The sequence below is a fragment of the Pectinophora gossypiella genome, chromosome 19 (genome assembly GCF_024362695.1).
Source record: "Pectinophora gossypiella chromosome 19, ilPecGoss1.1, whole genome shotgun sequence".
In the NCBI taxonomy this organism is placed as follows: Eukaryota; Metazoa; Arthropoda; class Insecta; order Lepidoptera; family Gelechiidae; genus Pectinophora; species Pectinophora gossypiella.
This window is the reverse complement of record NC_065422.1, coordinates 7,888,224-7,912,996: the sequence shown is the minus strand read 5'-3', so window position 1 is coordinate 7,912,996 and position 24,773 is coordinate 7,888,224. Positions and strand designations below refer to the sequence as shown.

The 24,773-nt window shown below is 37.0% G+C and overlaps 1 protein-coding gene across 5 annotated transcripts in view; it reads left to right on the top strand.

Moving 5' to 3' along the window:
* LOC126375645 (brain tumor protein) overlaps positions 1-24,773 on the top strand; it is a 626,498-nt gene that overhangs the window by 524,167 nt on the left and 77,558 nt on the right. For all 5 annotated transcript variants that reach the window (XM_050022678.1, XM_050022681.1, XM_050022679.1 and 2 more), the window contains one exon: positions 4,099-4,173. The gene's annotated coding sequence lies outside the window, so the exon portion shown is untranslated. The remainder of the gene's footprint in view (positions 1-4,098; positions 4,174-24,773) is intronic.

The following is a 24,773-nucleotide window of genomic DNA, read 5'->3' as shown; positions in this document are numbered from 1 at the left end:
ACCATCAATCCGCACTGGGCCCGCGTGATGGTTTAAGGCCCGATCTCCCTATCCATCCATAGGGCAGGCCCGTGCCCCAGCAGTGGGGTCGTTAATGGACTGATGATGATGACGTATTTATAATATAAAATCACGCCTATTTCCCATTGGGGTACTACGGAATTTCACTTACGATGATATGCCACCTTCTACTCACACATGCTCGCCTGTTTAAAGTACACATGGCCTGGGGGGTTAAAATGGCCACATCGAAGCAATTCATCTAGGAAAGCAATATTGCTAGTTGACAATTGTTTGCATTACGCACTTACTTTTACATGCGCAAATGTCAAATTGCAATATGGCTTTCTTAGATGAATTGCTTCGATGTGGCCATTCTAACCCCCTGTTCTTACTTTAAAACATTCTGAATTTGAATAATATTTTAAAATAAAACCTTCCTTAAGAAAAGAAGACAAAGGAACGTTCTCGAACGCCTAATCGAATTTGAATTTAGTTCATTACCACAGTCGCGGAGATCCAATTCCGCACGATTCATTATACGAATGCTTCCGTGTAAATTAACGACCAAATTGATTTACTGTTTAATCATTCATTAGTTTGCCGCAAAACCTGGGTCTAGGTAAGTTATGAGTTATGAAGCGAACACTTGTTTTGTTACTACGAGCACCAATATACTAACAATACAGAACAAAATACAACCAACTTATTATTGCACAAAAAGCAACTAAATTATATAAACAATTTGGGTTTCAATCTGGTTTTTGTTCTTATCCACACTTTTCTTTTCATATTTTATTTATTTCACCTAATATCTTTGTTTCTTTCTTTCGTTTTTTATAAGTTTTACCTACTAATAAAATTCACAATTAAGTACGTAGTTTGTACAAAATGCGTGTTAGTGTCCCAATGTGTTTAGTGCAGTTTTCACTAACACAGTTGGTTCGACCGTTATAGACGGCGACACGGCTCACCACCTAACACGTTGATCTAACAGAAAGCTCGTTGAGATGTAGGTACTTAGTTCATCTTGCGATGGATGTACCTCTGACTTCTGATATACTCGTGAGTTATATATCTGCCAGCTAACCCCGCGACATCGCATTAGTTTTCATAACTAACTTCAACGCAACCGTTTTACCACTCGAAATACAGTTTTTTTTTGCCTCTGACGGAATACCTACCTATTTTTTTCCAACCGTTCTATCGAAGCATTCTACGGTATAAAAGACTGAAGCAAGACAAAGCACATTCTCGCTTTCCATCCAAACCTGTGGATCCCGCCACATCACGTCCTGTTGCTACCTGCTCGAGATATTTTTTTTCCTTCACTTTTAGGGTTCGATAAGTCAGTGTGTCCAAACGGTAGACGTTTCGTTGTTATATGTTGTTCGCTAGTAAAAATACTAAAAACTGGTGACTCCACCGGCAGAAAAATAAAGAAAGGAACAAAATATTTTTATTATGCGAGAACGCCACACTGACAATATCAAACACACATAGACTTTTTTACTAGCCTGGATTATCCCACTGCTGGGCAAAAACCTCCCCTCTGAGTTGCCTCTTCTCCAGTCTTGAGCGATGTCTCCACAATCCGTCTCAAACGCATATAAGACGTCTTTCCATCGCTTCCTAGGTCTGTCTCTACCTTTGCGTTCAAGAGGTATCCACTCCGTGGCAGCTTTTGCCCTACTATCATGTTACATTCTGCAAACAACACCCACATAACATATTAACACTTTCGAGGACAGAACGTCTATTGACGTTCCGATCTCAAGGTGTCATTGTCATAATAGGTAATATTATGAACCATCAATGATCCATGATCTGTGTCCGTGAAAGGGTTAAAATACACACAAGCAAATATGTAGCTTCTGTCTGTCTGTTATGTAGTTTTGATTAATTATCATCATCTTTATCATCGATAAATCTTAATAAGCAATGTATTTTAGAAGGCAATTTTTTTTTACCAGGAACATTCATATTTACTAAATTGCTTATACATACATGGGTAGGCCATGATCACTAATTTAAGAGCCACGCTCTTGTCGGTGCAGCATTCTCTGTGCTAATTTTTAGGGAAAAATAGGGCAGTGGTTTCCCTCTTGCCTTCTGTCCCAAGAAGCTTTTATAGGAGAGGTCTTCGGAACAAAATTTACTGCCACATTATGATAAACAGATATTTGGACCGAAGAAGTCTGTATATCCGATCATCATCATCAGCCCATTAACATCCCCACTGCTGGGGCACGGGCCTTCCCTATGGATGGATAGGGAGATCGGGCCTTAAACCATCACGCGGGCCCAGTGCGGATTGATGGTTATTAACGACTGTTAATGCAGCCGGGACCAACGGCTTAACGTGCCTTCCGAAGCACGGAGGAGCTCGAGATGAAAACTTTTATTTTTGTGGTCACCCATCCTATGACCGGCCTTTGCGAAAGTTGCTTAACTTCAACAATCGCAGACCGAGCGCGTTTACCGCTGCGCCATCGAGCTCCTCAATATATCCGATCACTTATGATGAATTACTTCTAAACACTATTTTGTGTCCCTCTACCTCTCAATATTCTAATTCTATTGGCCACCAAGGGGTTTTAAAAACGCCACATCAATTTGACATTTGCGCATGTAAAAGTAAATGCGCGATGTCAACTAATGTCAAATAGCAATATTGCTTTTTAGATAAATTATTTTGATGTAGCCGTTTTAACTCCCCTGAATATTATTTATTTATATACGGAACCTCTCAACATAGACTCGCAGTCACCCAGTTATTTTTTTCCTTTCTTGTCCAAGGTTGACGGTTACCATTATAGAGTCTTAAACGTGCCCCGCTGGCATACAAATGGATAACGTATTTCTATGAGTAATATTATTTATTTCAACCGTTAAATATGATTATGAACTAAATTGGGCTATTTGTTAGCTTAGATGTAGTTAGAATTAAAAGAGTCGTGAAATCGTGAAATATTTCGTTAATCTTGTAACGGAAGAGCTTAACTTTGATAATTTATTTAATGGTGGTGATTCCTGTACACACCATATAATATGTATTTTAAGTTATACCTGTTAGCAAACTAAAAGAATACAGCAACTAGTCTTTCAGTTTTCGCTTCTCTCGATAATAATCGTCTTCACTTGTTTTTTCTTCGTAGTCCCAGACGGAACACCCGCCAAAACGTTTTTCTCTTAAAAAGTGACGTGACGTTCCTTTTTTGAAATTGCCAACATACCTGTCATTTTCTTATCCGCTGAAATAGAAACGGACGGGTAATCGACAGGCATAAAATTTATGGAACACACGTCAATTTTAGGCAGTTTCAAAAACTTCCAAAATTTTATATTGGTCAGTAACCCGACAGAATGAAGTTGACAGCACACGTCGGGTTGCATATGAGTGAGATGCCTATTTTATTCGCCCGGGTTATTCATTCATTTTAAAATTAACAGTTGCTAATCATCTTATTCAAAGGAGGGCAAAGGCTCCCACGCCGGCGGCGGCGGCGCTAGGTCTTCTTGCGATGCTTTTTCCTCTGACTAGCCCAATTGAGTATATAGGCATGAGCTTATGTTGTCTCTAAACAGACCTTATACAACTTGCACCCACTTCTTTTGAAATCCAAACACCATTGTTTAATTATTGCAGCAGATAAATATGTTAACATAATATGTAAATATAATATTATATTTTATTGTAATTATCATTAGTTGTTATGCCCTTCCAGGGTGTTATAGTTTCATGTATAAAGCTGCCTTGATGAAATATTTCACATGTAACATACAATAAATGAATTTACAAAAAAATAAAGACCTCCGTGGTCGGTGAAGACATACCATAAAAAATACATTGTGATTCCTAGTTTGCTTAGGACATTATAGGCTGATCACCTGATTGTCCGAAAGTAAGATGATCCGTGTTACAGAAGGCTGAAGCGGTAAGCCTACTTACTTTCAGTAGTCGTTACATGAGCCATCATGTCAGGGGCCTTTGACGGCTCTATAGTAACCAAGACTCCAGGGTTGATGAGGTTGATAATCCACCGCGCAACCCACACGATAGAAAAATATATTAATTCTTGTTTCCTATTGTTACAGAACCCAGTGTACTTGAAGGACGAGGCAAGCTGGACGCCGATCATGTATTAGATATCGCACAAACGATATCGAAACGTAAGTATAGTATTGTAGCATACACGCACGCGCATAATCTCTAGCGTGGAGACACCCACAAGTAACCACCACACAACTTTCATACATTTTTGACAAAAAAATCTTCTTCGGCCTCCATGGTCCAGTGGTGCGTTATGCTCACAGTCCAGAGGTCCCGGGTTCGAATCCCAGTGGGGACAAATCACAGAAATAACTTTGTAATTCATAGTTTGATTAGGACATTACAGGCTGATCACCTGATTGTCCAAAAAGAAAGTAAATCCGTGCTTCGGAAGGCACGTTAAGCCGTTGTTCCCCGTTAATACTTACTGATGTAAGTACGTAGTCGTTACATGAGTCATGTCAGGGACCTAATGGCGGCTCAGTAATAACCCTGACACCAGGGTCGATGTGGTGGTAATCCACCTCACAATCCACACGATAGAAGAAGACACAAAAATCTTCTTAATATTAACTCAGAATCATGGATTGAATCATCCCCCTCAGTATTTGTTACGATGACACTAACTAGTCGAACTTTTTAGTAAGGGATTGGATTATAGTAGGTATATAGCTTAAAAATGGTACGTATATGTGCTAAAATCGGAATGCTACATACATACATAAAGCCCGTATTCCCCGAAGGGGTGGGCAGAACTACAAATAATCAAAAAACTATTTGCAGCCACTTTTGATACATAGTCCTAAGATGGTTAATGATAAACCGTATGATGATAGGGGATCAGCCTATCGCTCTTACAGATGATACATCATTTTCGACAGAACGCTGCTGTCCCTTTGTCACCTTTTACGACATGCACGGGAAGTTAAGCACCTGAACGCATTCTATGTTTTTTCTTTACTCTCAGTCCAGCAGAGGAGCGGAATGCTAAGCCTAAAAATACAGGTCATATCGCAATACATATAGCTGATATATAGGGCTTCCTGTATGATTAACGGCATGAAAGCGTCAGAGCGAAGTATTGGGTGAAAGAGTGACAAATATTAGATGGAAACTAAATAGAGGCAGGTCCACACAATTATATCTCGCGGACAGAATGTCTTGTATAAATTATCTGTTTTAAAAAAACTGTTGCATAAACATATTTATGCGGGGTCCTATCTAACGCGCACACTAACCTCCGCGGTCCAATGGTTGAGCTTTGGGCTCACGATTCGGAGGTCCTGAGTTCGATTCCCAACGAGCACACAAAACGTCACTTTGTAAGTCTATGCCTTGTTTGGTTAGGACATTACTAAAATAAATAATAAATATGTAAAGTAAATTTACATATACTCGTAGATAAATAAATAATCAAGATATTATACTTACATACTTATTTAATCAATTTCGTTAGTGGTTTTTAACAGTTGATGTCCTTAGTTCGACTTGTTCAACTTTCGTATCAGCATCTTAAGACGCGATGGCAAAATAGATATAAGTAAATACAAAGATTAAAACACGTAATACCCGGTCCTTACCGCGTTAAAAACAGGTATATGGGACTCCCGATATTTCAACTCTGTTGCAAGTGCCAAGATCACGGGATGACTGATGAAATTGGAGTAGGTTTGATACATAATTTTCTAAGAACGCTGTTATGTGTTTTATTTATGATAATAACCGTGTAAACTTCGAAACAATGTACAGTTTGGATATTAAACGATTTTCGATATATAAAATGAACCTAAATACCGATTCCAATAAGTGTATAGCGACCCTAATGGCAACGAAATGATTTATCGCACTACGTTGATTGCTCATGTTTTCATAGAGTTTCGGCTCGGCATTCCTTACGGCTTCGGCCTAAGCGAGCGGAGATCCGAAAAGTAATGGATATTGTTTATTGTAGATAGATAAACGTGTTATACTTTTTTCCTTTTGTGATGGAGGAAAACGGATAGGGGCTTTGTTTTTCTTTTATTACAAACTATTTTTTTTCTTTTGTGAGAAATGATGCGTCTGTTTTGAGCGAAAAAAGGAAACAATAATGTACGGTATGATTTTTTTAGATATTTTTATATTATATGGAAACCATTACTGAGTGTAGCTTTTAGGGCCCTAGCTCACTAGGACACCGACAACGACACTACAACAAGATACAAGGTGAGGTAGCGTTTATACAATTGAACTGAGAAAGAGAAGAGAACTGATAACTACTGACTGTTTATGTCCTTTATATATGTTCTTGTGCAATAAAGTATTATTGATTGATATTAGGCAGCTAAATTACTCAATTGTATAAAAATATTTTATGTTTATTTTTTTTAAAGAACGTCTAGGGCCCTGTGCCGAGGTTTTTCTTGCAGCTTCTTTTCCCCGGCTATACAGGTTGTGAGAAGCTGCAGTAGTTTTAGGCGGATGAGACGTTCGTTACGATGACGATTCAAAATGTAACTATGTTACCTACTGAATAAAGATATTTTTGAATTTAAATTTGAATTGCAAACATTTGTTGGTGGCGCAACCGTGTTTGCGTTACAATGGTGTCCTAGTGTGATAGGGTCCTATAGACGTCTTCTACTGGAAGGAATATGAAGCATACTTCACCACGTCGCACCACTGCGTTACGGATTGGCACCCAGATTGCTATAAGTTGTCTCCTAATTTATTTTGGGTCTGCTAACCTTGTTAGACACCACGCGCTTAATATATCACGGCTAATTGTACTGGATTGTACGTGCATAATATATCACGGCTAATAACCCAAAAGCCACAAACATTAGCAACTATTCGTAGTATATGAAGATTTACATTAGACTTGAAACACTCCACAGCAAAATCCAAGTGGAGCTATGGTAATGAAGATTCGCCTCGCGTCTGAATTTATTATAAATTCGCTAAACTTCAACAGTTTGCTAGTTAAATATGTTATAGTTTACACCAGGGATACATTTTTAATAACCAACTCCCTCTGTGAGGTAAACGTCATATTATATCACTATGTTTATAATATGACGTTTAATAATACTACGTATAGAACGGTAACTCCGCCCCGCTCCAATTCGTATCAGGTGCCGAGCTAGATTCACCTCACCCCCTCTCTTACTTCATTCAGACGGCCTAAAGGCCTCTGTGGTCCAGTGGTTGAGCGTTGGGCTCACGCTCCGGAGGCCCCGGGTCCGAATCTCGGTGGGGACATATCACAAAAATCACTTTGTGATCCCTAGCTAGTTAGCTAGCTAGCCAGCTAAACCAAACCAAAGTTAGGACATTACAGGCTGATCACCTCATCGACAAAAAGTAAAATGCTCCGTGCTTCGGAGGGTAGGGTAATAGAATAACCCTCGAATAACCTTCTCTCTATATATATAACATTACAATGACAATTATTTATTATAATTCTATCCAAAAAATTGTAAACATAATTATGTAAAATTAACAATTCAAGCCCGAACGCGTCTAGTCGTCAAACAATCCCCCCGAGTTCTTCCAGGCGCAAAGACTTTGTAGGCACCTGCCTACAATAATATTGATTGGGTTCCTGGAATTGCGAAGTAGATTCTATTTTGTGTTGCGAGAATTGATTTTAGCTTTATTATGAGCCCGTGGTATCGCTTGTTAATTAAATCTGACGAAAAAAGTGTAGTAAGTATATTATACAAAGCACCTGCTTTGTATAATATACTTAATATATTTTTCTGTCCCTCAATAGTATCGGGGAAACAATCAACAGGTAAGGAATTTATTGGGCATTGTAAATTCAGAATTAAACGAAATTGCCTTCGTCCCAAAATGAAAAGAAAGAAGTCAATTATGGTTTTTATTCGATTCCTCTCTATCCCCCCAACTGCCAATTCTGTCAGTGCTTATTACCTATTTGTCTCGTTTAATGCCTACTGTCTCTTATTCCGCAAAGTAATATTGATTGGGTTCCTGGAATTGCGAAGTAGATTCTATTTTGTGTTGCGAGAATTGATTTTAGCTTTATTATGAGCCCGTGGTATCGCTTGTTAATTAAATCTGACGAAAAAAGTGTAGTCTACAACGAAATATGCGTTATAGAAGACTTAAATTTTGTTATGTAATTAACACTGAAGTTGAGGAAATACTTATAAAATGTCTATAAACTGAAACGTAGCTCCGAAGCAAACAGCATTAACAAAAGATACGGCATAATGTCATATAATTTTGACGTTAAATAGAGGTATATCTCGGATTGGTGTCGTCATGCAATAAATTAATTTACGTCAGCCTTAATTACTCGTCGGCGCAGTGAAGAATATAATAATTCGCTCGAAATTCGCGAAACGAGGGTTAATTTGCGTACTAGCACCGAATGCAAACGGCATATTAGACGTTCGGGAATATTGCCATCTGACAAGTGGGATAACTCACTTAGGAATTTGACAAAATCATTTAGAAAGATCTACTATACTTTTATTATTCATTTATTTAATAATTTTGTAACAAATATATACATTAGTAGGCTCTGCACGGTAAACGCGGCGCGCGCGGCGCGAATCATATCGAAGCCTTCGACCAATAGCCGTTTGACGTCCATCTACGTAGATAGCATTCGTATTGTTTATTGGTCGAAGGGCTCGATATAATCCGTGGCGCGGTTGTCATTGGCTGGTATATTAACAAGCATTTTGAAACCCGAGATAAACTTTGCTAAGTGACAGGAATACAGTGGGAGAAGTACGTAGAGAGAGTTACGTTAGAAGTCAACTTTTAATTGATGTTCACGCCAATTCGTTTCATGCACGGAGCAATGGAGCTGGATTGTACCTGTACCTACAATACATAAAATCAACCCATGATTCCTAATGAGGTGGGCAGTGCCACAAGGTAACTTGCAGTCACTTTTGATATGAAGTCCTAAGCTGGATATGATGAACCGTATGCTAACACCAATAGGGATAAGTACCATAACAACATAGGGAAGACCAAGAAGAGCTTACATGGAACAGATTAAAATGAAGGCGAACGTCATGTCTTATAAGGTAAAGAATGGAGAATGCTACACCGACAAGAGCGTGGCTCAAATTAGTGATGTGACCATAACAACATAACATAAACTCTCGACTATATCCCAATGGGAGTAGCCAGAGGTACATGCATCGCAAGATGAACTAAGTACCTACACCTCACCGAGCCTTCTGATGGACCAATGTGATAGGTGGCCGTATCGTCAGCTATAATGGGCGAACTAACTCTGTGAGAGACTTAGGGATAAGAAGTATGACTTTACATGACTCTCTCTCATGTGGGTTGTGAGGTAGATGACCAACCCCAGCAAGCTGCGAGAGCCCTTGACATGGCTCATCTAACGACTACGCACTGATCTAACGTATACTTATAATGCCTTTAAATTGAAATGTCTGGTATTAAATGTGTTCCTCTAGTTATTAAATGACTTGTAACTTGTAATGTATACCCTTATTGATTTAATAGATGTGTTGCTGTTGTTTCTTGTCATTTCTTCTCTTCAGCCATGACACCTTGCGAAATGACGTAAATTCAAAAATGTTACATTGACCTTCAACAAGTTTATCCATGATAATTACGTTGAATAAATGATTCTTATTCTGAAACGGAAACGAAAACGCGTGTCCAGTAGAATTTCTATTATATCAAATGCGTTGTATTGTTCGTATTGTACTTGTTTGATTTCTTAAGTTATTTCAGTCTGGTAATTATTTATGATTGGCATTTGAAGTTGGTCGTCATATTGCTTTGACGTCAGAGACGTTATGTAATCGATTTGTGTCTGAATACTGTAGGTATAGGAATGTTTGACTAAGTTTGTTGTAACACCTGGCTTGTTACGCCTTAACTCCAAATCTCTTGAATGAGTTATTACTTGGTTCGTCAGAAGTGTTTTTTGTTTTTCTATTTTATTAAGCATCATGGATCATTTTTTCTTATTATTGATCATGTCGCTGTCTAAAGACCGTGTTCATTTTAAAACAGACACGCGAAGTCCATATTAAACCATTTCTTCTTACGCATGTCTAAACGCCATTTTTCTATGAATTCAATGAATCATGTTTCCACAGTCAACAACGTTTTAAACTGTATTTCGCGACAATAAAGTTTCGAATAACGTCTTATATTTCAGAGGCACTCGACAAGAGATAAGAACCCTTTGTCTATGGTAACTCGAAACGTTCTGAAACGTTAGAATTCCAAATTTAATTTTGTTTATACTCGACAGATTAAAAGTAAATTAGATTTCGAGATGTTTATTTATACGAATTGAATGAAATGTTGAAAAAACACTCCGAATAATTTAGAAGGTATTTATTTTGTGGCTTACGTTGTTATACCTACGTCATAATTGGAATCTTCTTTCTCAAGTTGACTTTTAATACTTTTTCAGAAATACCTACTCGACGCTTCGCTGTGTATTGATTTTTAATGCTCTTATGTACATAACACATTTTCGAGTGGTTTTCGCCCGTATGAATTTTAACGTCGGGATTTTCGTTTATAAACCCATTATCGAATAATTAACGTTTAATTTCGCGCAGAAATGGTCCACTTATAGCGTTTGTGGTCACATTGAGTCGAGCACGCTTCAGTTCTGCCGATGACGTTCGGTTTTTTGGTTTTCAATTTCCAAATACAAAATAATGTATTACGATTCTCACCTCATTGAATTATAAATCACTTTCTGAACGAATAAAACTTTAAATGAGATCAGCCAGCGTCTTTGAAAAGGTTTTAAGGAATGATACTTTCATTGAAAATGTTTGTAAAAGATTGCGTTAGGCCTATCTTGTTATTTAATTAATTAATGGGCCGTAGAATAATGTCGAGTAAAGGGAACTTAAAAACATTAACTTTGCTTAGTAGGCCGACAAGTCCTTTCCTTGTGTAGGATACTAAGTATAATGTTTTAAAGTAACTAAAGAAGTAAGTACTTCGCTTAAGATACTACTCAATTCCTTTCGTATCTAAGCTAACATGAGAGAAACAGCAATAATATTCTGACTTATAGATATTTAATTAAAGTGCAAATGCATGAAATTATATTCATAAGCAAGATTTTTAGTTAATGTACCTAACATAATTATTCATAGAATATAATAGTGTTGTGTGTGCTCGTGTGTGTTTGTTGTGTGTGTGTGTGTGTGTTCCTTATCATCTGCATTTAAGTTTGAGTGCTGTCAAACTGTAATTTTTATTTTATTTATTAAAAGAAAACATACATACGTACATATAGATATAACATACATTAGGAAGTACAGCAGCCAATCAAGTTTTCAATTAACGCATGCTATTGGGTATACAAAGAAAAACACGTATGATAAATGAAAGAGAAAATTAACGACAATTGAAAGGACATAATAATATTCGTGAGTTCAGTATATCTTTGAATACCCACTTTCAATAGTAACATATTATACATGAATTACTAAATTACTACAAAATTAAAAACAGGTACTTATTTCATTTATATATTTTTACCTATAGTTTTCTAATGCAGATTTTTTATACAGGGTGTTAGTGACATCGTAACGAATACTGAGAGGGATGATTCACACCATGATTCTATGTTAATATCAAGTAGAATTTTCCGTCGCATATCGTCGCAAAATTCATGATTTTTTTTAAATTATTTTCAATTCTATACTTTTGCGATGGATAATTTCACTTGATATTAACAGAATAATGAGCTAAATCATCCTCTTCAGTGTTCGTTACGACACTTAACACGCGGTAGAAGTACGTACAGGTAGTCACACAAATACGTATGGGTGGTATTGTCATCGTAACGAATACTGAGGGGGATGAGTCAGACCGTGATTCTGAGTTGATATAAAGTGGAGTTTCCCGTCAGAAAATTCATGAAAATGTTAGTGTTTAAGTAATTTATTTTTGCATGATTTTGCGATGAAAATTCCACTTGATACCAACCCAGAATCATGGTCTGAATCATCCCTCAAAGTTTTCGTTACGATGTCACTAACATATTGGATAATACTGTTCATTTTCAAAATAATATACTTGATACAGATGTAGCGCAACGAAAACCAATTCACTCGTGCTGAAATTCAAAAGTAATTTTTCAAATATAGTTTTTAATATTTTCTGATACTTACTGAAGATTAAACAATTTATCCGCACTTTGGTGCTGCTACAAAAGTAATTTTAATAAAGAATACTTTATTATACGAATTAAAAGCTCAATTTTGATCCCAAGGGAAATAACAGCGACGGAACGTGTGTATGTAATACGAACATCTTGTTATTATTTTAACCCTATGCTCGACAAACGTTTCGTATATTAAAAATTCTATGAATACTTATGTTTAGTTAACACGTTGACAGTCCAGTGAACCATATAAGGGTCATGATGGACTAGCTCCATACGTCCGTGACCCATACATGGGTCTCTAAGAGACTACCAGGTACGCACTAAGGGCGGGTGCTCCACTTGGATCCCAGGTAACTTAGCAAAGGTTTGTATTCCAGTATGTTTGATGTATGCTACTGTCCACCTGTATGAAGGCTGAAGTGACTGAAGGTTTAGTAAAAAAATATCTTTTAATATCAGCTTTACTTTTTCAATAAACTAAATAGACATCAGCTGACAAGAATTGAAGTAATATGCGGGACTTACGAGGAAGTCAAACCATTTTGTATGGGGATGGTCAACGTGTTAACTTATATGACGTTATCTTGCGTGTATGGAGATAGACACAGATACGGTTACGGATAAGTATTATGTATACAATATAATAACCATGTCACAATATCGTTTTTGATAAATTGCACCGTAATTCTCACCAAATGTCAAATATGTCAATGCTGCAGGGTTCTAAAATGGGCACATGAAATATCATATAAGATGTAGGTAGTTGAGTGTGCATACAGTAAAAAATATCACGAAAGCCAAAACATTGTAAGCTGATTTATTAGAACCAAAAACTGTCATTTAAAAACAACAGAACTTAACGAATAGGACAATATATTTAAAAAAGAACAAAACTTGGGACGACCACGGGGGCCGTCGTTAACATAGGTACTCACATCTCATGCCCGCAATGTATACCGGTGTAGGTAGAATTACAAGTCACCAGAAGATATCTTATAGTCACAGCTGGTGTTAAAGTCCTAAGAGAATAATGTCACATAGGCCATAAAGATATGTACAGTCATGGGCAATATCATTGAAGAACTCAAGTTAGAACCTTGCCGCATTAACATATTTCTCATTTAGTGTGACTAAGTTCTAATTGTCAAAAAAAGTTAATATGACATGGTACTAAAGTACCTATATATTCGATAAAATTGAGAAATATACCGAATAATCGAACCCCCCTGAGTACATCCTTGCTCACTGCTTTAACATTGGAATCACGCAGATAATTTTGACTAAGTCGTAACTTATTAAGCAAAGTCTCCTAAGCCAGACATCATATAACGGGTTAACGAACTCAAAGCACTCGTGCGAAGATTAGCAAGGGGATGAGTCGAGGTACTCGTGTGTTTAAATTAGGCTCAATACATACATAACTCATGCTCAAATACACGCATACATGATAGCGCGACAGCGAAATATTGAAAATCTAAATATTACATTAACTGTACATTACACGTGCGGCTAGCCAACAAACAACACCTGCACTTGTTTTCGACACACATGCAAGGTACGGTGGTGGGAACAGCCTTATAAGACGGCGAGCCGCACGAGTTGTACCAAATCGCCCTCATCGTTACCCAAGGGATCTCCTCTCACCCGGGAAGAGGGAACCAGGGCAACGGAAGAAACCTGATGACGCAGACGAGGAAGACCAGCCCGCGCCTAAACGGGGTCTCACCCGGTGGGCTAGACCGCGAAGGCGGGACCTAAACCCAGGGACCCTTCCGTAGCTGCGGAAGGCGTAGACAACCACCTTAAGGAGCAGGAGCTCCAGAAGGTTTCCCCACACACTCGTGTGTGAGAAGAGTTGTACCATTCTTGTGTCGAAATCCGTACAGAGAACATCCAATAAAAGTAATCTGTGACAGTGAGCTATCGTTTAACTGGCGCTAAGCGTCCTCCACAAAGGTCCCTATTACCTTGAGATCCAATACTCGTGTTCATACATAAAATCATGCATATTTCCACTTGCTTCAATCCTGACCCCAAATCCCCTGGTAGTTGCGGCTTCCGAGTACATTCCGCTTAGGGACGGTACTGAAAAGTATCGGCGTCCGAAGGACGTAATATACGATCCCGACGACCCGATCACTCTAGCCATAGAGGTAGCCAATCAGCTCGCGACACCAAACACTTCAGGTCCCCGATACCGATCCCGCCGGCGTGGTCGACGATTTCCCTCATTCAGCGCTTATCGCTATCGACCCACTAGGGTCGATTAATTCTTTCAAATATTTTTCCTCTCAGACGACGCCCTGAGCCGAGGTTCGCGCCCAACTGGGCACCCTCAGGCCTGTTGTCTTAAACGTTGTACCGGGTGAGAGCCTTCAGCGCTCCCCATTTGTCCGGCCAAGTAGTTAATGCCATCTGCGGCAAATCTACATTAAGTCACGTCAAAAAAAAAAAAAAATTCAATCCTGACACACCACTTTCGCTTCTTACATTCTCATCAAAGACTTCATGCATACTTGCCGGTTTACACTACTCTTGACCTTTCTTTAAAACGTCCTGGATCTGATGACATAGACATAAAACCTGCCATCCCTTTCTCTCCTGAGAAATCTCTCTCCACTCCTAATAAACGATTTAATACATACACTATTCAATTTTATTTTTAAAAAGAGGTATGTTCGGTCTCGAGTACTCATATGTATACACTTTGAAACCATGTCACATTAACTTTTTTGACAAATAAGACAGTAAGTCTCATTAAATGTCAAATATGCTAGTGCGACAGGGTTCTAAAGTGGGTACATAATATTGCTCATGACTTGAAATCCTTCCGTATAGTATTTGAAATCCTTCCGTATGTTTAAAAGATGGCCGTGTTCGTATGCCGTAGTAAACAAACTATAATGACAAATTTGCCTACGACCACGGCTTTCTTCTACACATCACTATTCAAAATAATTTCAGAGAAAGATACCTATTTTCTTGTTTCATACTTTTTAGAGCGCGATTTTTCCGTAGTCGGGTATTACTTTTTAAACTTTTATTTTTACGTTGAAATATTGAATAATTAATATTCGATATATATTATATTTATTAATCTTTTTCTATCGTGCGGGTTTTGAGGTGGAGTACCAAACTAAAAAAACTACTACTACTACTTTTATTGAAATATTGAATAATTAATATTCGATAGGTATATTAATAATAGATGTTATCATCGTAGAAGAGAGAGACATAAGTGCAGGAACTATTCAGCCGACGTTCCCCAATAAAAATATGATGCGGCCCAGAAAATCCATCTTCTTCCTTGTGCTATCCCACTTTAGGTGGGCTCGGCTCTCCTAATTTTGCGGCGCCATGACATTGTCTAGGGTTATCGGGTCGGGTAAATTTTCAATTTTCAGTAATGGGGAAGCGGCCCAGAAAGTCCATCATTGAATTATATTGACAAGTACAACTGTTCTGTGGTTTATCGATAGATTAGTGATCTTAAATCTGTATTGTTAAGGAGTTATTTAGAAGACGGTTCCGGCTATTGGCACAAAGTTGTAGGTTGTAGTAGTTTCACTTGAGATGTAGAACTAGAAGCATTTAGGTAAATACTGACTATTTATTGAATTCGCTAACTTTGAAACCTCCACCAAAGTACAGTAAAGACGTGATTAGACTACTAGTAACGTAATATCCCTCAATGACGTCAGTCTAACTCGGTGTATATCTTCTATCGTGTGGGTTGTGAGGTGGAGTACCAAACTCATCGACTCTGGTGTCAGGGACTTAACGTGCATTCCGATGCACAGATTATCTTATTTCGGACAATCACCTGATTGTCCTAACCCTGTAATGTCCTAACCAAACTAGGGACCACTAAGTAATTTTTGTGATATATCCCCACCGGGAATCGAACCCAGGACCTGCGGACCGTGAGCCCAACCACTGGACAATTATACAGGGTGGCCCAGAAGTTCAGGTTCAAAATTAAAAATTAGATAGAGGGGCTCATTAGCTACCAGAAACACCCCCATGTATGTTCAGCAATTATTTACGGTTTAAGAGATATGACCCATTTTGTACCTTTTGCTAGATTTTCTACCTTACTTCAGAAATAATCATTTTGTCGCTATCCCTTTCTTAATAATTATTTTATTTTACTTCACAACTATGTCTAAGGCTGTGTACCGCTCAATCAAAGATAAATCAAAGTCAAATCAAGTATAAAAAAAAAGTTATCGGAAGTCAAAGTGAGAATTCGACCAAAATTGTTACAGTTGTTAAAACGTCGCCGAAGAATAAAAAACATATGAGATTGTCATGGACCCTAAAAGTATTTCTAAAAACTGCTCCATTTAATAGGCTTTTAGAAACATCCAAAAAAAGTACCCTTAATATGGGCAAAAAACTAAGTAATTTGACCACAAATATTGCAAGACAGACAGATTTAAAGGAAAATTTGACATTCTCATACAATGTATCTGCTTCTTTCTAACGTTGTTAAAGGTGCTCATTGACACATTTTCAATTAAAAGTAAATAAAAATCACGCTTATAATCGCTAACAGGGTAGACATAGCAACAATCCGAAGACAAAACTTGCAGTCACTTTTGGTATTCGTATTTTAATGAAGGTACATAGATTTCAAGGAAAAAGTTATCCCCAAACACTGTTGGTGATTCATACTATTGGATACTAAAATAAAATCTGTCTTTGAGCACTTTTAACAACGATAGAAAGAAGCAGCTACATTGTATGAGAATGTCAAATTTTCCTTCAAATCTGTCTGTCTTACAATCTTTGAGGGCTAATTACTTAGTTTTATGCCCGTATTAAGGGTACTTTTTTTGGATGTTTCTAAAAGCCTATTAAATGGAGCAGTTTTTAGAAATACTTTCAGGGTCCATGACAATCTCATATGTTTATTATTCTTCGGCGAAGTTTTAACACCTGTAACAATTTTGGTCGAATTCTCACTTTGACTTCCGACAATTTTTTTTTTTTTTTATACTTGATTTGACTTTGATTTATCTTTGATTGAGCGGTACACAGCCTTAGGCATAGTTGTGAAGTAAAATAAAATAATTATTAAGAAAGAGATAGCGACAAAATGATTATTTCTGAAGTAAGGTAGAAAATCTAGCAAAAGGTACAAAATGGGTCATATCTCCTAAACCGTAAATAATTGCTGAACATACATGGGGGTGTTTCTGGTAGCTAATGAGCCCTTCTATCTAATTTTTCATTTTGAACCTGAACTTCTGGGCCACCCTGTATATTACCAGTAGGTTAGTTTCCAACTAGTCAAATCAGTTACGTTTTACTAAACGTCAAAACACGAAATTGAAAATGTGCCCAAATTTCGCACTTATATTTTTCTTTAATATACTTATAATAAAATTAATAAATAAGTTAAATAGACAAAAGAAAACGTTTTTTGTCACCTTTAGATCTGTCTTTATTTAGTGATCAGAATTTCATAATTTTGACGTAGTGATGACTGACATAGGACACTATAAGATAAATACATCTTTGGGGGGTTTGAATTCACCTACCCATAATAATACGTATATCTAATCATACATAATAATCCGTTGTGTTATTAGAGGTGTGTGTCTGTGTGTATTTGTATACGAAACGCTTGCTAATTATGTATTAGGTACTTTAGCAACATTAAACATCTCCAGGGACTTAGGGTAATCATGATTAATTCGAGCCCTTGAATTTTCAATGGAAATGTTTAGCATATTATATTGAGATACGTAATTATTTAACATATACTCATCATGTTAGAGAACTTTGCATAAACGTAAGCATACGTAATCTTAATAATATTTCTGTCTTGTTCGAGAAAATATAGAATCATTATTTATTTCAGACGTAAAATGTTTTGAAAACTGTTTTTTTCTAAACCATTGACTTTGGATTTTACACGTAGTAACAGCCCGACTTAGTACCTAATGATTCGAAGAGCTACAATAAGTTGTTTTCATTAAAACTTTTATACCTACTTGTAATATCTGTTCTAAAGACTATTTTTTGTTAAAGACATCAGTCTGGATTGTTAATAAATCTGTACCTAGAAGAAATACGGTTTATCGAACCTTGTAACTGCCTAATTTCAGAGTTTGGAGAATTTACGAGTAGGCAGGATTGTATTCAACTTTCATATGATGCAATACTTCATATAATTCATGGATTGCGAAAAGAAAAAAAAAACGAGTTCACCACTTTGTGAAGCACCGAGACTAATACCTAAGCAAACTCCATTAATGAGGACGTCCTCCACCGCCATAATGACTTTTTCGACCAACATTTTTTTTTTGTTTCTTTATGCTTATGAACCATGAAACTCACATTCCCGAGAAATGCGTTCCGAAGGTATGTGATCACACCTGTATGGGGCTGGTTTTCCCTTCGCGGGTTGGAAAGTCAGGCAGTCGCTTCTGTAAAAAAGGTGCTGTCAAACTTTCAGGTTAGGTAAGCGGACGCCGTGCGAAAGAGATGATGTTCTCCTATGTTTCTGTTATGTCACTTTATGTAAACTTATGGTGTCTTCTGATAAGAAATACTTGTCTTTCTTTCTTTCCATCTTTCAAAATTAATTCGATTATTGACCTATTCGCAAACAATTTGAATGTCTAAATGCTAAACACATACATACATTAGGCATGCATAAATAGCCTTATTTGAGTGAGGAGCTCTGTGGCACAGCGGTTAACGCGCTCGGTCTGCGATTGTTGAAGTAAAGCAACTTTCGCAAAGGCCGGTCATAGGATGGGTGACCACAAAAAAAAGTTTTCATCTCGAGCTCCTCCGTGCTTCGGAAGGCACGTTAAGCCGATGGTCCCGGCTGCATTAGCAGTCGTTAATAACCATCAATCCGCACTGGGCCCGCGTGATGGTTTAAGGCCCGATCTCCCTATCCATCCATAGGGAAGGCCCGTGCCCCAGCAGTGAGGACGTTAATGGGCTGATGATGATGATGATGATGAAATAGCCTTATTATCCTGTTGTAAAACCATAGAGGTGGTCCAGAACGACAAGCAATATACTTAAACAATATAACGTGAAATTAGCTCACGAGTATATTCCCATTTTTGCTAGTCTAACAACAAAATAATAAACAACATATTCTAAGGATTTCTAGTTTCCTTACTGAGAGTGGAATCTTATAAATAAAATCATTTATATTGCAACTAAGCACCTTCTGCAGGAGACCCTACTAACGTTTTCGCAATCTACCCTCTTGCAGTGAGCCATAATAAATTATATCACCCCTTACTTCAAAGGGGATTGCATAGTGAAGTTACCAATCAAATATTCAGTTGAGTCACTCGATAAGACAGAATCAACGTAGGTTAAAAAAATAATTGTTATATTTTTGGTAAAATAATATATTTCTTTTACTTAATATATACATGAACTCACGCCGAGGTAAGCAGAGACTTGAATTCCATTTGCGTTTGTTTTTTCTTTTACTTAATGTGAACATCAAATTAAATACTTTTTTTACTTGACTTGGGTAGTTAGCCCAATAGGGATGTCAGTCGTGAGATGTTTGGGTACCTATTATATCTATCTGGTAAGGACGCTTTTAAAGTATTTACCAACGAAGCGTAGCATATTCTGTACTTATTGTGAACTATGTTAAAATATTACATCACTACGTCTAGTGGGTAATTAATACGTATTAATTCGATGAAACAATCCAATAATATTGTTAGTACATGGAAATGTAACGATGATTATATAACGTATAGGTTTTGACAACCGCTCAAATCAGTTTGCGTTCTGCCTATGACTGATAAAATTGTACCTGGTTGTATTCTCGATTGGGAAAAGTTGTCTATTCTTGATCTCTTCAATATTATGCGGCTTATGGTCAGTGACATCCATTTATTGAGGAGGTCCCCACTGCCATGTGACTTTTCGACCAAAATACAAAAACAAAAGTATTTTAGTCTTTTGTTGGGTTTTTCTTCTTTTGTCTTAGTTTCATTTTCTTCTTTTTTCGTCTTTTTGTAATAAAACATATAAGTTTAAAGACTAAAAAACCCGACTACGGAAAATCACGCTCTAAAAAGTATGAAACAAGAAAATAGGTATATTTCTCGGTCATTCTTCCGAATAGTGATGTTAACACGTTGACAGTCCCCATACAAAACATTATGACTTCCTTGTAAGTCCCGCATATTACTTCAACCTTTGCTAAATTACCCGGGATCCAAGTGTATGGGTCATGTATGGGTCACGGACGTATGAAGCTAGTCCGTCATGACCCGTATATGGATCACTGGATTGTCAACGTGTTATGAAGATAGCCGTAGGCGTATGCCTTGTACAGTCAGTCTTGTATATGAGTAATATAATGTACCCACTTTAGGACTCTGTCGCACTAACATATTTGACATTTAGTGAGAGTTACGGTTCAATTTGTCAAAAAAGTTAATGTAACATGGTATCAAAGTGTATACATATTAATGCTCGTGAACGTACCGGGTAAGCAAACTCTTAGGACAGATTGGCATATGGCCACGGCTGAACATAACTATTCAGAAATAATATGCTTAGAAATGAAAACAATATTATCCTAAATGTATCTCGCAAGATCCGAGATGGCTGTTCACAATGCAGTGCTTGTCCCTACGCTGAAGTACGGTAGTGAATGTTGGGTATGGCAGAAGAAGCATGAAAGTAGGATCAATGCCGTAGAAATGAGGTCTTTGCGTAGCATCTGCGGTGTGAAGTTGAGTGATAGAGTGAGAAACAGTGTGATAAGACAGAGATGTGGTGTAAAAGACGATATAGTGACTAGGATTGAGAAGGGAATGTTAGGTTGGTTTGGACACGTTGAGCGGATGAAGGATAATAGAATTGCAAAAGCGGTATATAAAGCGAAAGTTGATGGTAGGGCTGGCAGAGGAAGACCGAGAAGGACTTACGATGATCAAATTGGAGATGTCCTTAGAAAAGGTTCAATACGATCTACTCTGAACCAGCGTGCGTGTATGAAGCGATTGATGAATGTGGAAGAAGCAAGAGAAGTGTGTCAGGATCGAACAAATGGAATTCTATAGTCTCTGCTTACCCCGGTGGGAAATAGGCGTGAGTTTATGTATGTATTATCCTAAATGGTGTTAAATCCCAACCACATTCCCAGATTCCAATCTTGTGTCTACGTAAAGTTCTCTTTGTGCAAAAACAATGGCTTCTTACAACAAAGCTCTTATTAATACATTTGAACCGTTACGGAGTATTGAAACAAGGGCTTGTTTCAATACTCTTTTGTGTTGAAATATTGTGTTTTATTGATCAAATTTTATTATTTTTTCAGGTAAGTACCGTGGCGTTCCGTGAGAAATTTTAGTAAGCTCATATACTTAATTTAAGAGCACAGGGGGTTAAAATGGCCACACCGAAGCAATTCATCTAAGAAAGCAATATTGCAATTTGACATTTGCGCATATAAAAGTGCGCAATGCAAACAAATGTGGCCATTTTAACCCCCCAGTACTGTGTGTATGTACTTCAGGAAAAGTTCTCGAAATAATAAATAAATCTATAAGGCACATATTGGGTCTGATTCCTGCAGACACCTCCTAATTTTATTTAACATATACCCGTCATTTTCTAATCCGCCGAAAAGGAAAGGGACGGATGATTGTCAACAAGTTAATTTTAAAACGAATGAATAACCCGCGCGAATAAAATAGGCATCTCCCTGGTATGCATTCCGATTGACGTGCTGTCTACTTAACTCTATCGTGTTATTGGTCGATGTAAAACTTTTAGACGGTTGTTTTAGATACCTGCTTAAAATTGACGTGTGTTCCATCAATTTTATGCCTGTCGATTACTTGTCCCTTTCTTTATCAACGGATAAGAAAATGACAGGTATAACTTAAAATAAAATTAGAAGGCGTCTGCAGGAATTTGCACCATTAAACACTTATTCTAAGTAAATCCATCCCCTTTTCATTGTTCTGTACTTGAATTTCAAACAGCTCAAACTTCAATTTCCTCCAAAATTGATTGGCTACCGAAAACGAGAGATTTTCCTTTCAAAGTCCCGGGCATTGATTGGCTGATAAAACCTGCGCTCATAAATATGCGTTACGATTTGAATTTCGAACGCATCTACAATGGCGTGTCATAACAAGGAGATTTACATAACTACAGCCAGTCCTTAGGGAAGAAATTAAAATTATAATTGAAAAATCTTTGTAATTGGTCCTTTAATTAAAAAAAAATGCCAGCCCCATATCATAAAATATTACAAATGTGTATGTCCTCTACTTCGTAAATAAATAGTAAAATCGCCTAAGACAACATCCAAAGAGGATAAATTATGATTTTCTTCTATGACAGTATTTACTGATATAATGTTACATTCGAACTTAATTGCTTCTGTTTATCATATAAATTGGTATAGGTACACATAAACCTACACACAAGCTTTTCCTGCTAGCCTTCAGAAAACACCAGAATAGCACTTTCTTTTTCTAAGATTGGCACAAAATCGTAGCTGTTACATGAAGCTGAAAAGAGGGATCGTCGGTCTATATTAAGACAGGTAGGTATCTAAAACACGCTGTCCAATAAATAATTAAATCTAACTAGCTAGACAAACCTGTGTTGCTAACACACCCGCTGCGAACGGCGACCGGGCGGGTAGGGGGCTGAAGCGAGGGGTAGGAAGTGACGAAATCTCCCGCCGCGTTGCCATGGCAACCGCCGTGTTTACCCCGCCATATCGATCGCCGGCGTCCCTGTTTACATTGCTATGCAAGTTTGTTGCACGGTGCGAATGTTCGATTTGTTTCACGCGTAGTTAGGTATCTCAGAACGGAAAATATATCTGTGTTGGGTCCATATAACCCGAGCGGATTAAGTAGCTAATTAGTGGGTAGGATAGCTGCTAAGTGTCTAGTTGACTCACATAATTATGCCTGGGGTAAGCAGAGACTATGGAATTCCATTTGCTTCGACCCTGACACACTTCTCTTGCTTCCTCTACATTCATCAATCGTTTAATACACGCACACACAAACAAAACAAACACGAAAGGCGTAATATTTTTCTTTTAAATAACACTTTACAATTCAGACCGCAGCACTATGGAATATGGTAGAACAAACGCGTATCAAAATTCATTTTTTCACTTATTGAAATAGGTCCTTCTATCAATGTAATTTAATAGTTCGAAAGTCGAAGATTCATATTCTGTAGCGTAATTCATATTATATTTGGTGAAAGTAGTTGTTTTCATGTGGTAAAGTTAAGGTTCATGAAATTGGGAAATATCAAGTTCCTCATTGACGATTTTCAAAGTCAGATAGTTTTAAAACTTAAAATGAAAGGTATATGGTATTATATATTTTTGAAAAGCTTATCTATCGGAAAATTTAAACAAATTAAATTGATTGTTTTTAATACGAATATGTACGTAAAAAAAATTAAAGAAGAAATGGAGGAAAAAAAAGGTTTTCTTCAACTTCGTCGAAGCTTTTAACATTTACCGGCGCTTACCGGTGCTTTGAATTTAATGTTAATTGATAGTTTAGTTACTTATCAACAACATATATAAAAATTAGCTGCGATTTTTTGCGAACTTTGGAGATATGAGATAAAATCGAATCCTAGTCAGGGAACGGAAATTGCTATCAATTGCGGTTTCGTGGTTGACTTGATTTAACTATACTTATTGATTATTTTATATTGTTAAGTTTTTATCATTTTGGTGTCATTTTCCGTGAGAAAATAGATATCTGAATTAATTCACACATTCTGAAACAATATAAAGGGAGGTAACAAAATATGTTTCCATTACAATTTCAGTGGTATTTTCGTATAGTACGGCTATTTTACTCTTCAAAATGTCTACTTTTAACTGTAGTAAACGTGAATTAATAGAATCTTATATAGAAGGCGGTAAAACGACTGCGGCACTTTCGACATATTTGGAGGAAAAACAAGTATCAGAAGACAATATATGTTTTATAATTGGTAAAATTCAACAGACTATCATCCCTGCGTTTAATAGACGCTGGAAAGAAGCAGCACGCAATAAGAATATATTTTTAAAAAATAACACAAATTGGCTGGATTCTGAAAAGCTTTTCGTTTTGAATCACTTTGATAACGCAAAAATAATCAAAATGCTTACAGATGAAGAAGCAATGAACCTAACAAGAAACCCTATTACATAGCTAGTTAAATTAATAATATTAAGAAAATTTTGATTCATTCCTATGTTTAGCATAATGTATAGCTATAGGTACTGTACCATTTTTTATTTTATTTTATCATTAATATGATAAGTTATGTTAATTGAGTAATTAGTGTTAAGAAATACAGGTAAGATAATATAACTAAAAATATAAATTTCAATAAATATATAGCATTTTAAACGATTGTGAGTTTTCTTTATTTAATAAAAAAAATTACGCGTAATTTCAATTCACCAAACCATACTTATATGAATTTTTATATATTCCTTTATATTAGTGCAAAATTACATCGCTCTATCTTTAAAATTGACGGAGCTACAGATTTTTGATCCGAAACACACCCAAA